The sequence below is a fragment of the Oncorhynchus masou genome, chromosome 26 (genome assembly GCF_036934945.1).
Source record: "Oncorhynchus masou masou isolate Uvic2021 chromosome 26, UVic_Omas_1.1, whole genome shotgun sequence".
Lineage (NCBI taxonomy): Eukaryota > Metazoa > Chordata > Actinopteri > Salmoniformes > Salmonidae > Oncorhynchus > Oncorhynchus masou.
In genome coordinates this window covers 19,037,314-19,050,021 of record NC_088237.1, presented here as the reverse complement: position 1 = coordinate 19,050,021, position 12,708 = coordinate 19,037,314, and positions in this window count along the sequence as shown.

Sequence of the window (12,708 nt, the reverse complement as noted above, 5' to 3'; positions counted from 1 at the left end):
TATACTGATAATAGATGTCTATATTTGTCAATTGAAGAAGATGTTACACCACTGACATGATCCCACCACATCCTCAGGGCAAAGGTCATGGAGGTCAGACGGAGGTTCAGGTCAAGCGAGCAGGTTAAACATCCTAAACACCTTGTCAGGGATTAGAGGGGATGAGAGACGCTTGGGGAAGTCCTCAGTGAGTGAGAAAATCACTGTCTGCGTTGGGTAATGTTCCACTTCACAGCTCACTGAACTGACCAACCTCAGGAGACTTACACACAGACACACATGCATTTACTGTACACACACAAAGACGTGACACACTGTTCCACAACAGAGCGCTGAGATACACACATCACCGTCACACCCCAGTCCATTACATTAGAGAGGCTGAGGAAGGAGAGCATGTCTCATCAATGGTGTTCAGACAAACATGGGCACAACAACAACAACAACAAATAGGAAAAAGACAATCAAGTGCCGTGACCTTTGCATTGACATAACTATCTAAATAATGCAAATTAATTTTAACACCATGGACTGCCCAGGTTGAAACAACTCTAAACATCAGGTACATTGCACAAGTAGCTGGTTAAGCATTCACTTGCTCTAAAAAAAAATAAACGGTTAATTCACCAACTTTGATACAAAGTAAAAAGCCAACGGCATACAACAAAGTGTCTACAGTTAGAGGAGCACATGTTTGACATAAATATAGAGCACGTTTCTGATGTAATCGTTTTGTAGACTCTTGACAGGCGTGACATCAGTGGTATTTTATATGATCTGCTGGACATAATGTGGGTGTACAGGACCTGTACCAGGTGGGCTGCAGTCTGCTGGGCTCAGTGGCTGGTCTAGGGACAGACAGGAGCCGGTCCGTGGGGCGATGGCCTCCAGTTCATCAAACACATGGGACTGGCTCGAGCTGACCTGAGAACAGCGGGACCAGGAGGACACTGTGTCACTGCCACCTGAAACAGCACAAGCAGGTTGGGCATATCACATAGAGAACATACTACTGTACTGTGTTACATGATGCAATAGAAAGAGAGGATCCGTTCCGAGCAGAACCCCCATTTATTTATTTACAGTGTTCCGACCAGCATAATAAAGTTCTGAACCGGTTCGAACCCCCAAAAAGTTCATTTTCGTTCTTTTTTTACCCTGTGAAATCAACATCGTTCTTTCATTTAGTCCACCAAGAAACGTGGGTAGAGCAGCTTGCTTTAGAACGTGTAAGCTAGTTGTTTACATGTTTGAGAACAAATAAGTGCAGGCGAGAGATGTGACTGAAATTTTACGGGTGGGGAGAGAGCAAGAGAGAGGGGTGGACGTGGGGGGGGCTTGACTCGAAGTGCTGAGCATCATGACATGATGTGAATTGGAATATGTTTATGCTATTACTAGCATCATGACTTCACTGAATTACAGAATTACAATATATATTAGACATTAGGGGGAAAAAATGTGATCAAAAATGTACATTATTAAATGGTTCAAGATTTAAAAGTAACGGTTCTGTTCTGCAACACGAGAGATCACTTTCTTTCCCGGTTCTGTTTCCATTCCTCTAAAAGACAAATGGGTTTTCGCTGCTCCCTGAACTGGTTCCAACACCTGGTTGTAACTCAAGTAGTGCCTGACTGCCTGTCCCCTCTAGGCTTCACAGAGACGGCTCGGTATCATACCCATGCACACACAACAAACACACACTTCACACTTCACCCTGACACCCAACAAACTCCCACTCCTTCTTGCCCTGAGCCAGTGTCAAACCAAACCAGGACCTCCACGGGAGAGGATGCCCCCCCAGGTGAAGTCTGTGTCAGCCTACACAGAGCCAGTCAGACCCTGGAGCTACGGGAGATGGTACTATACACACAGGAGCCACGCTCTCCCTCTAAGCCCTCATTACCACATACCTCACTCACAGGACACGCCAAACGTCCGCCCTTAAATCACTCTTTACTTGACTCTTCTCAAAACAGTCAAAACACACCTGTTTTCTTTGCCTTTTTTTGTAACGGTAACTGAAAATGGTGTGCTGAGGGTTTCTGTCATGATGACAGCCTTAGAGAATGAGCTCTTCTTCTTTCGTATGGACATGTAAAACAGATAGCAGACACACATAATATATACACACGCAAATAAAGAACACACAATCTCAGCTCCTTTACGTCTGACGGCACGCACACACACACACACCATTGTGCATTCCAGTGCATTGGCTCTCTACTCAGAGAGACAATGGAGGGACTTGACTTGACACTTTAAAGCATATTGCTGCTGTCAAGTCAGCCGTCATTCTGAGGAGTGCTACGGAGTCGGGACTGTGGTGTTGGTGGATAGGGGGGCGTAGGGGCAAGGCCAGGCAGGGCAGGAAGGAGTCAGCCAAGACAAGGTTCCTCTGTGTCCCCATGTACCCCCCCTGTCCCCCCACTCTGGCCACACCGTGTGGCTGAAAGGCTGGGTGGTGTCCTGGGTCTGGGTGGTAGAGAGGCCAGGCCAGGGCACCACAATAGGCCAGCGTCCCGCTCCATTGTCAAGGACAGTTACACTCTGGAGATGATGCTCAATGAGGGGTCACCTTGGGGTCACCCTCTGATTGTTGGGCCCTGGCGTGGGGACCTGAAAGGGAGCTGAGGGGAGCACACAAAGAGAGGACCCCATCTGAAAAGGACTGCAGAGGGGTGAGGGGTTCCTGCACACCAAATACACCCACACACACACGAGAGGGATCATTAGCCTGTATAACACTCTGCCCAAGACATTGACATCCCCAACTATGGGAATGAAATTGAGCAAATTCAGCAACATTTCTATTTTGTTCTCACGTACATTATAGCGTCAATATTTTAATATGGAAAAAATAACAAACTTCAACTTTTTATATATTGCTTGCATATTGAATATAAACTCAGCAAAAAAGAAATGTCCTCTCATTGTCAACTGTGTTTATTTTCAGAACTTATATTGTAAATATTTGTATGAACATAACAAGATTCAACAACTGGGGCATAAACTGAACAAGTTCCACAGACTAACATAAATGGAATAATGTGTCCCTAAACAAAGGGGGTGTCAAAATCAAAAGTAACAGTGTGGTCACCAGCTGCATTAAGTACTGAAGTGCATCTCCTCCTCATGGACTGCACCAGATTTGCCAGTTCTTGCTGTGAGATGTTACCCCACTCTTCCACCAAGGCACCTACAGTCCTCATGCCTCCTTGCATGCCTAAGGCACGTTCACGCAGATGAGCAGGGACCCTGGGTATCTTTCTTTTGGTGTTTAGGCGCCAAAATGTGCCAAAATACCAGCAACAGTGTGTGAAAACCTTGTGAAGACTTACAGAAAACGTTTGACCTCTGTCATTGCCAACAAAGGGTATATAACAAAGTATTGAGATAAACTTTTGTTATTGACCAAATACTTATTTTCCACCATAATTTGCAAATAAATTCATTAAAAATCCTACAATGTGATTTTCTGGATTTGTTTTCTCTCATTTTGTCTGTCATAGTTGAAGTGTACCTGGCATCCTTTCACTCCCTCCTCTCTACATTTTCCTCCTCTGTCTCTGCTGCTAAAGCCACTTTCTACCACTCTAAATTCCAAGCATCTGCCTCTAACCCTAGGAAGCTCTTTGCCACCTTCTCCTCCCTCCTGAATCCTCCTCCCCCTCCCCCCTCCTCCCTCTCTGCAGATGACTTCGTCAACCATTTTGAAAAGAAGGTCGACGACATCCGATCCTCGTTTGCTAAGTCAAACGACACCGCTGGTTCTGCTCACACTGCCCTACCCTGTGCTCTGACCTCTTTCTCCCCTCTCTCTCCAGATGAAATCTCGCTTCTTGTGACGGCCGCCCAACAACCTGCCCGCTTGACCCTATCCCCTCCTCTCTTCTCCAGACCATTTCCGGAGACCTTCTCCCTTACCTCACCTCGCTCATCAACTCATCCCTGACCGCTGGCTACGTCCCTTCCGTCTTCAAGAGAGCGAGAGTTGCACCCCTTCTGAAAAAACCTACACTCGATCCCTCCGATGTCAACAACTACAGACCAGTATCCCTTCTTTCTTTTCTCTCCAAAACTCTTGAACGTGCCGTCCTTGGCCAGCTCTCCCGCTATCTCTCTCAGAATGACCTTCTTGATCCAAATCAGTCAGGTTTCAAGACTAGTCATTCAACTGAGACTGCTCTTCTCTGTATCACGGAGGCGCTCCGCACTAATAAAGCTAACTCTCTCTCCTCTGCTCTCATCCTTCTAGACCTATCGGCTGCCTTCGATACTGTGAACCATCAGATCCTCCTCTCCACCCTCTCCGAGTTGGGCATCTCCGGCGCGGCCCACGCTTGGATTGCGTCCTACCTGACAGGTCGCTCCTACCAGGTGGCGTGGCGAGAATCTGTCTCCTCGCCACGCGCTCTCACCACTGGTGTCCCCCAGGGCTCTGTTCTAGGCCCTCTCCTATTCTCGCTATACACCAAGTCACTTGGCTCTGTCATAACCTCACATGGTCTCTCCTATCATTGCTATGCAGACGACACACAATTAATCTTCTCCTTTCCCCCTTCTGATGACCAGGTGGCGAATCGCATCTCTGCATGTCTGGCAGACATATCAGTGTGGATGACGGATCACCACCTCAAGCTGAACCTCGGCAAGACGGAGCTGCTCTTCCTCCCGGGGAAGGACTGCCCGTTCCATGATCTCGCCATCACGGTTGACAACTCCATTGTGTCCTCCTCCCAGAGCGCTAAGAACCTTGGCGTGATCCTGGACAACACCCTGTCGTTCTCAACTAACATCAAGGCGGTGGCCCGTTCCTGTAGGTTCATGCTCTACAACATCCGCAGAGTACGACCCTGCCTCACACAGGAAGCGGCACAGGTCCTAATCCAGGCACTTGTCATCTCCCGTCTGGATTACTGCAACTCGCTGTTGGCTGGGCTCCCTGCCTGTGCCATTAAACCCCTACAACTCATCCAGAACGCCGCAGCCCGTCTGGTGTTCAACCTTCCCAAGTTCTCTCACGTCACCCCGCTCCTCCGCTCTCTCCACTGGCTTCCAGTTGAAGCTCGCATCCGCTACAAGACCATGGTGCTTGCCTACGGAGCTGTGAGGGGAACGGCACCGCAGTACCTCCAGGCTCTGATCAGGCCCTACACCCAAACAAGGGCACTGCGTTCATCCACCTCTGGCCTGCTCGCCTCCCTACCACTGAGGAAGTACAGTTCCCGCTCAGCCCAGTCAAAACTGTTCGCTGCTCTGGCCCCCAATGGTGGAACAAACTCCCTCACGACGCCAGGCCAGCGGAGTAAATCACCACCTTCCGGAGACACCTGAAACCCCACCTCTTTAAGGAATACCTACGATAGGATAAAGTAATCCTTCTCACCCCCCTTAAATGATTTAGATGCACTATTGTAAAGTGGCTGTTCCACTGGATGTCATAAGGTGAATTCACCAATTTGTAAGTCGCTCTGGATAAGAGCGTCTGCCAAATGACTTAAATGTAATGTAATGTAAATGATAAATTACAGGCCTCTCTCATCTTTTTAAGTGGGAGAACTTCCACAATTGGTGGCTGACTAAATACTTTTTTGCCCCACTGTTGCTGTATCTCCCCATAGAGAACAGCATGCCACCATATAGCTGTATCTCCTCCATAGAGAAAAGCATGCCACTATATAGCTGTATCTCCCCATAGAGAATAGCATGCCACCATATAGCTGTATCTCCTCATAGAGAACAGCATGCCACCATATAGCTGTATCTCCTCATAGAGAACAGCATGCCACCATATAGCTGTATCTCCCCATAGAGAACAGCATGCCACCATATAGCTGTATCTCCCCATAGAGAACAGCATGCCACCATATAGCTGTATCTCCCCATAGAGAACAGCATGCCACCATATAGCTGTATCTCCCCGTAGAGAACAGCATGCCACCATATAGCTGTATCTCCCCATAGAGAACAGCATGCCACCATATAGCTGTATCTCCCCATAGAGAACAGCATGCCACCATATAGCTGTATCTCCTCATAGAGAACAGCATGCCACCATATAGCTGTATCTCCTCATAGAGAACAGCATGCCACCATATAGCTGTATCTCTATATAGAGAACAGCATGCCACCATATAGCTGTATCTCCTCCATAGAGAAAAGCATGCCACTATATAGCTGTATCTCCCCATAGAGAATAGCATGCCACTATATAGCTGTATCTCCCCATAGAGAATAGCATGCCAACATATAGCTGTATCTCCTCATAGAGAACATCATGCCACCATATAGCTGTATCTCCCCATAGAGAACAGCATGCCACCATATAGCTGTATCTCCTCATAGAGAACAGCATGCCACCATATAGCTGAATCTCCTCCATAGAGAACAGCATGCCACCATATAGCTGTATCTCCTCATAGAGAACAGCATGCCACCATATAGCTGTATCTCCCCATAGAGAACAGCATGCCACCATATAGCTGTATCTCCTCATAGAGAACAGCATGCCACCATATAGCTGTATCTCCTCATAGAGAACAGCATGCCACCATATAGCTGTATCTCTATATAGAGAACAGCATGCCACCATATAGCTGTATCTCCCCATAGAGAACAGCATGCCACCATATAGCTGTATCTCCCCATAGAGAACAGCATGCCACCATATAGCTGTATCTCCTCATAGAGAACAGCATGCCACCATATAGCTGTATCTCCCCATAGAGAACAGCATGCCACCATATAGCTGTATCTCCTCATAGAGAACAGCATGCCACCATATAGCTGTATCTCCCCATAGAGAACAGCATGCCACCATATAGCTGTATCTCCTCATAGAGAACAGCATGCCACCATATAGCTGTATCTCCCCATAGAGAACAGCATGCCACCATATAGCTGTATCTCCTCATAGAGAACAGCATGCCACCATATAGCTGTATCTCCTCATAGAGAACAGCATGCCACCATATAGCTGTATCTCCCATAGAGAACAGCATGCCACCATATAGCTGTATCTCCCCATAGAGAACAGCATGCCACCATATAGCTGTATCTCCCCATAGAGAACAGCATGCCACCATATAGCTGTATCTCCCCGTAGAGAACAGCATGCCACCATATAGCTGTATCTCCTCATAGAGAACAGCATGCCACCATATAGCTGTATCTCCCCATAGAGAACAGCATGCACCATATAGCTGTATCTCCCCATAGAGAACAGCATGCCACCATATAGCTGTATCTCCCCATAGAGAACAGCATGCCACCATATAGCTGTCCCCATCTCCTCATCTCCTCAGAGAACAGCATGCCACCATATAGCTGTATCTCCCCATAGAGAACAGCATGCCACCATATAGCTGTATCTCCCCATAGAGAACAGCATGCCACCATATAGCTGTATCTCCCCATAGAGAACAGCATGCCACCATATAGCTGTATCTCCCCATAGAGAACAGCATGCCACCATATAGCTGTATCTCCTCATAGAGAACAGCATGCCACCATATAGCTGTATCTCCCCATAGAGAACAGCATGCCACCATATAGCTGTATCTCCTCATAGAGAACAGCATGCCACCATATAGCTGTATCTCCCCGTAGAGAACAGCATGCCACCATATAGCTGTATCTCCCCATAGAGAACAGCATGCCACCATATAGCTGTATCTCCCCATAGAGAACAGCATGCCACCATATAGCTGTATCTCCCCATAGAGAACAGCATGCCACCATATAGCTGTATCTCCCCATAGAGAACAGCATGCCACCATATAGCTGTATCTCCCCATAGAGAACAGCATGCCACCATATAGCTGTATCTCCTCATAGAGAACAGCATGCCACCATATAGCTGTATCTCCTCATAGAGAACAGCATGCCACCATATAGCTGTATCTCCCCATAGAGAACAGCATGCCACCATATAGCTGTATCTCTATATAGAGAACAGCATGCCACCATATAGCTGTATCTCTATATAGAGAACAGCATGCCACCATATAGCTGTATCTCCCCATAGAGAACAGCATGCCACCATATAGCTGTATCTCCTCATAGAGAACAGCATGCCACCATATAGCTGTATCTCTATATAGAGAACAGCATGCCACCATATAGCTGTATCTCCTCATAGAGAACAGCATGCCACCATATAGCTGTATCTCCCATAGAGAACAGCATGCCACCATATAGCTGTATCTCTATATAGAGAACAGCATGCCACCATATAGCTGTATCTCCTCATAGAGAACAGCATGCCACCATATAGCTGTATCTCCCCATAGAGAACAGCATGCCACCATATAGCTGTATCTCCTCATAGAGAACAGCATGCCACCATATAGCTGTATCTCCTATATAGAGAACAGCATGCCACCATATAGCTGTATCTCCCCATAGAGAACAGCATGCCACCATATAGCTGTATCTCCTCCATAGAGAACAGCATGCCACCATATAGCTGTATCTCCTCATAGAGAACAGCATGCCACCATATAGCTGTATCTCTATATAGAGAACAGCATGCCACCATATAGCTGTATCTCCTCATAGAGAACAGCATGCCACCATATAGCTGTATCTCCCCATAGAGAACAGCATGCCACCATATAGCTGTATCTCCTCATAGAGAACAGCATGCCACCATATAGCTGTATCTCTATATAGAGAACAGCATGCCACCATATAGCTGTATCTCCTCATAGAGAACAGCATGCCACCATATAGCTGTATCTCCCCGTAGAGAACAGCATGCCACCATATAGCTGTATCTCCCCATAGAGAACAGCATGCCACTATATAGCTGTATCTCCCCATAGAGAACAGCATGCCACCATATAGCTGTATCTCCTCATAGAGAACAGCATGCCACCATATAGCTGTATCTCCTCATAGAGAACAGCATGCCACCATATAGCTGTATCTCCCCGTAGAGAACAGCATGCCACCATATAGCTGTATCTCCCCATAGAGAACAGCATGCCACCATATAGCTGTATCTCCCCATAGAGAACAGCATGCCACCATATAGCTGTATCTCCCCGTAGAGAACAGCATGCCACCATATAGCTGTATCTCCCCATAGAGAACAGCATGCCACCATATAGCTGTATCTCCTCATAGAGAACAGCATGCCACCATATAGCTGTATCTCCTCATAGAGAACAGCATGCCACCATATAGCTGTATCTCCCCATAGAGAACAGCATTCCACCATATAGCTGTATCTCCCCGTAGAGAACAGCATGCCACCATATAGCTGTATCTCCCCGTAGAGAACAGCATGCCACCATATAGCTGTATCTCCCCATAGAGAACATCATGCCACCATATAGCTGTATCTCCCCATAGAGAACAGCATGCCACCATATAGCTGTATCTCCCCGTAGAGAACAGCATGCCACCATATAGCTGTATCTCCTCATAGAGAACAGCATGCCACCATATAGCTGTATCTCCTCATAGAGAACAGCATGCCACCATATAGCTGTATCTCCCCATAGAGAACAGCATGCCACCATATAGCTGTATCTCCCCATAGAGAACAGCATGCCACCATATAGCTGTATCTCCCCATAGAGAACAGCATGCCACCATATAGCTGTATCTCCCCATAGAGAACAGCATGCCACCATATAGCTGTATCTCCTCATAGAGAACAGCATGCCACCATATAGCTGTATCTCCCCATAGAGAACAGCATGCCACCATATAGCTGTATCTCCCCATAGAGAACAGCATGCCACCATATAGCTGTATCTCCTCATAGAGAACAGCATGCCACCATATAGCTGTATCTCCTCATAGAGAACAGCATGCCACCATATAGCTGTATCTCCCCATAGAGAACAGCATGCCACCATATAGCTGTATCTCCCCATAGAGAACAGCATGCCACCATATAGCTGTATCTCCCCATAGAGAACAGCATGCCACCATATAGCTGTATCTCCCCATAGAGAACAGCATGCCACCATATAGCTGTATCTCCCCATAGAGAACAGCATGCCACCATATAGCTGTATCTCCCCATAGAGAACAGCATGCCACCATATAGCTGTATCTCCTCATAGAGAACAGCATGCCACCATATAGCTGTATCTCCCCATAGAGAACAGCATGCCACCATATAGCTGTATCTCCCCATAGAGAACAGCATGCCACCATATAGCTGTATCTCCTCATAGAGAACAGCATGCCACCATATAGCTGTATCTCCTCATAGAGAACAGCATGCCACCATATAGCTGTATCTCTATATAGAGAACAGCATGCCACCATATAGCTGTATCTCCTCATAGAGAACAGCATGCCACCATATAGCTGTATCTCCCCATAGAGAACAGCATGCCACCATATAGCTGTATCTCCTCATAGAGAACAGCATGCCACCATATAGCTGTATCTCTATATAGAGAACAGCATGCCACCATATAGCTGTATCTCCTCATAGAGAACAGCATGCCACTATATAGCTGTATCTCCCCGTAGAGAACAGCATGCCACCATATAGCTGTATCTCCTCATAGAGAACAGCATGCCACTATATAGCTGTATCTCCTCATAGAGAACAGCATGCCACCATATAGCTGTATCTCCTCATAGAGAACAGCATGCCACCATATAGCTGTATCTCCCCATAGAGAACAGCATGCCACCATATAGCTGTATCTCCCCATAGAGAACAGCATGCCACCATATAGCTGTATCTCCCCATAGAGAACAGCATGCCACCATATAGCTGTATCTCCTCATAGAGAACAGCATGCCACCATATAGCTGTATCTCCTCATAGAGAACAGCATGCCACCATATAGCTGTATCTCCCCATAGAGAACAGCATGCCACCATATAGCTGTATCTCCCCATAGAGAACAGCATGCCACCATATAGCTGTATCTCCCCATAGATCTCCCATAGAACAGCATGCCACCATATAGCTGTATCTCCTCATAGAGAACAGCATGCCACCATATAGCTGTATCTCCCCATAGAGAACAGCATGCCACCATATAGCTGTATCTCCTCATAGAGAACAGCATGCCACCATATAGCTGTATCTCCTATAGAGAACAGCATGCCACCATATAGCTGTATCTCCTCATAGAGAACAGCATGCCACCATATAGCTGTATCTCCTCATAGAGAACAGCATGCCACCATATAGCTGTATCTCCTCCATAGAGAACAGCATGCCACCATATAGCTGTATCTCCTCATAGAGAACAGCATGCCACCATATAGCTGTATCTCCCCATAGAGAACAGCATGCCACCATATAGATGTATCTCCTCATAGAGAACAGCATGCCACCATATAGCTGTATCTCCCCATAGAGAACAGCATGCCACCATATAGCTGTATCTCCCCATAGAGAACAGCATGCCACCATATAGCTGTATCTCCTCCATAGAGAACAGCATGCCACCATATAGCTGTATCTCCTCATAGAGAACAGCATGCCACCATATAGCTGTATCTCCCCATAGAGAACAGCATGCCACCATATAGCTGTATCTCCCCATAGAGAACAGCATGCCACCATATAGCTGTTGTATCTCCTCATAGAGAACAGCATGCCACCATATCGCTGTATCTCCCCATAGAGAACAGCATGCCACCATATAGCTGTATCTCCCCATAGAGAACAGCATGCCACCATATAGCTGTATCTCCCCATAGAGAACAGCATGCCACCATATAGCTGTATCTCCCCATAGAGAACAGCATGCCACCATATAGCTGTATCTCCTCATAGAGAACAGCATGCCACCATATAGCTGTATCTCCCCATAGAGAACAGCATGCCACCATATAGCTGTATCTCCCCATAGAGAACAGCATGCCACCATATAGCTGTATCTCCCCATAGAGAACAGCATGCCACCATATAGCTGTATCTCCCATGCCACCATATAGAGAACAGCATGCCACCATATAGCTGTATCTCCTCATAGAGAACAGCATGCCACCATATAGCTGTATCTCCCCGTATAGAGAACAGCATGCCACCATATAGCTGTATCTCCTCATAGAGAACAGCATGCCACCATATAGCTGTATCTCCCCATAGAGAACAGCATGCCACCATATAGCTGTATCTCCCCATAGAGAACAGCATGCCACCATATAGCTGTATCTCCCCATAGAGAACAGCATGCCACCATATAGCTGTATCTCCCCATAGAGAACAGCATGCCACCATATAGCTGTATCTCCCCATAGAGAACAGCATGCCACCATATAGCTGTATCTCCCCATAGAGAACATCATGCCACCATATAGCTGTATCTCCCAATAGAGAACAGCATGCCACCATATAGCTGTATCTCCCCATAGAGAACATCATGCCACCATATAGCTGTATCTCCCCATAGAGAACAGCATGCCACCATATAGCTGTATCTCCCCATAGAGAACAGCATGCCACCATATAGCTGTATCTCCCCATAGAGAACAGCATTTCACCATATAGCTGTATCTCCTCATAGAGAACAGCATGCCACCATATAGCTGTATCTCTATATAGAGAACAGCATGCCACCATATAGCTGTATCTCCCCATAGAGAACAGCATGCCACCATATAGCTGTATCTCCCCATAGAGAACAGCATGCCACCATATAGCTGTATCTCCCCATAGAGAACAGCATGCCACCATATAGCTGTATCTCCCCATAGAGAACAGCATGCCAC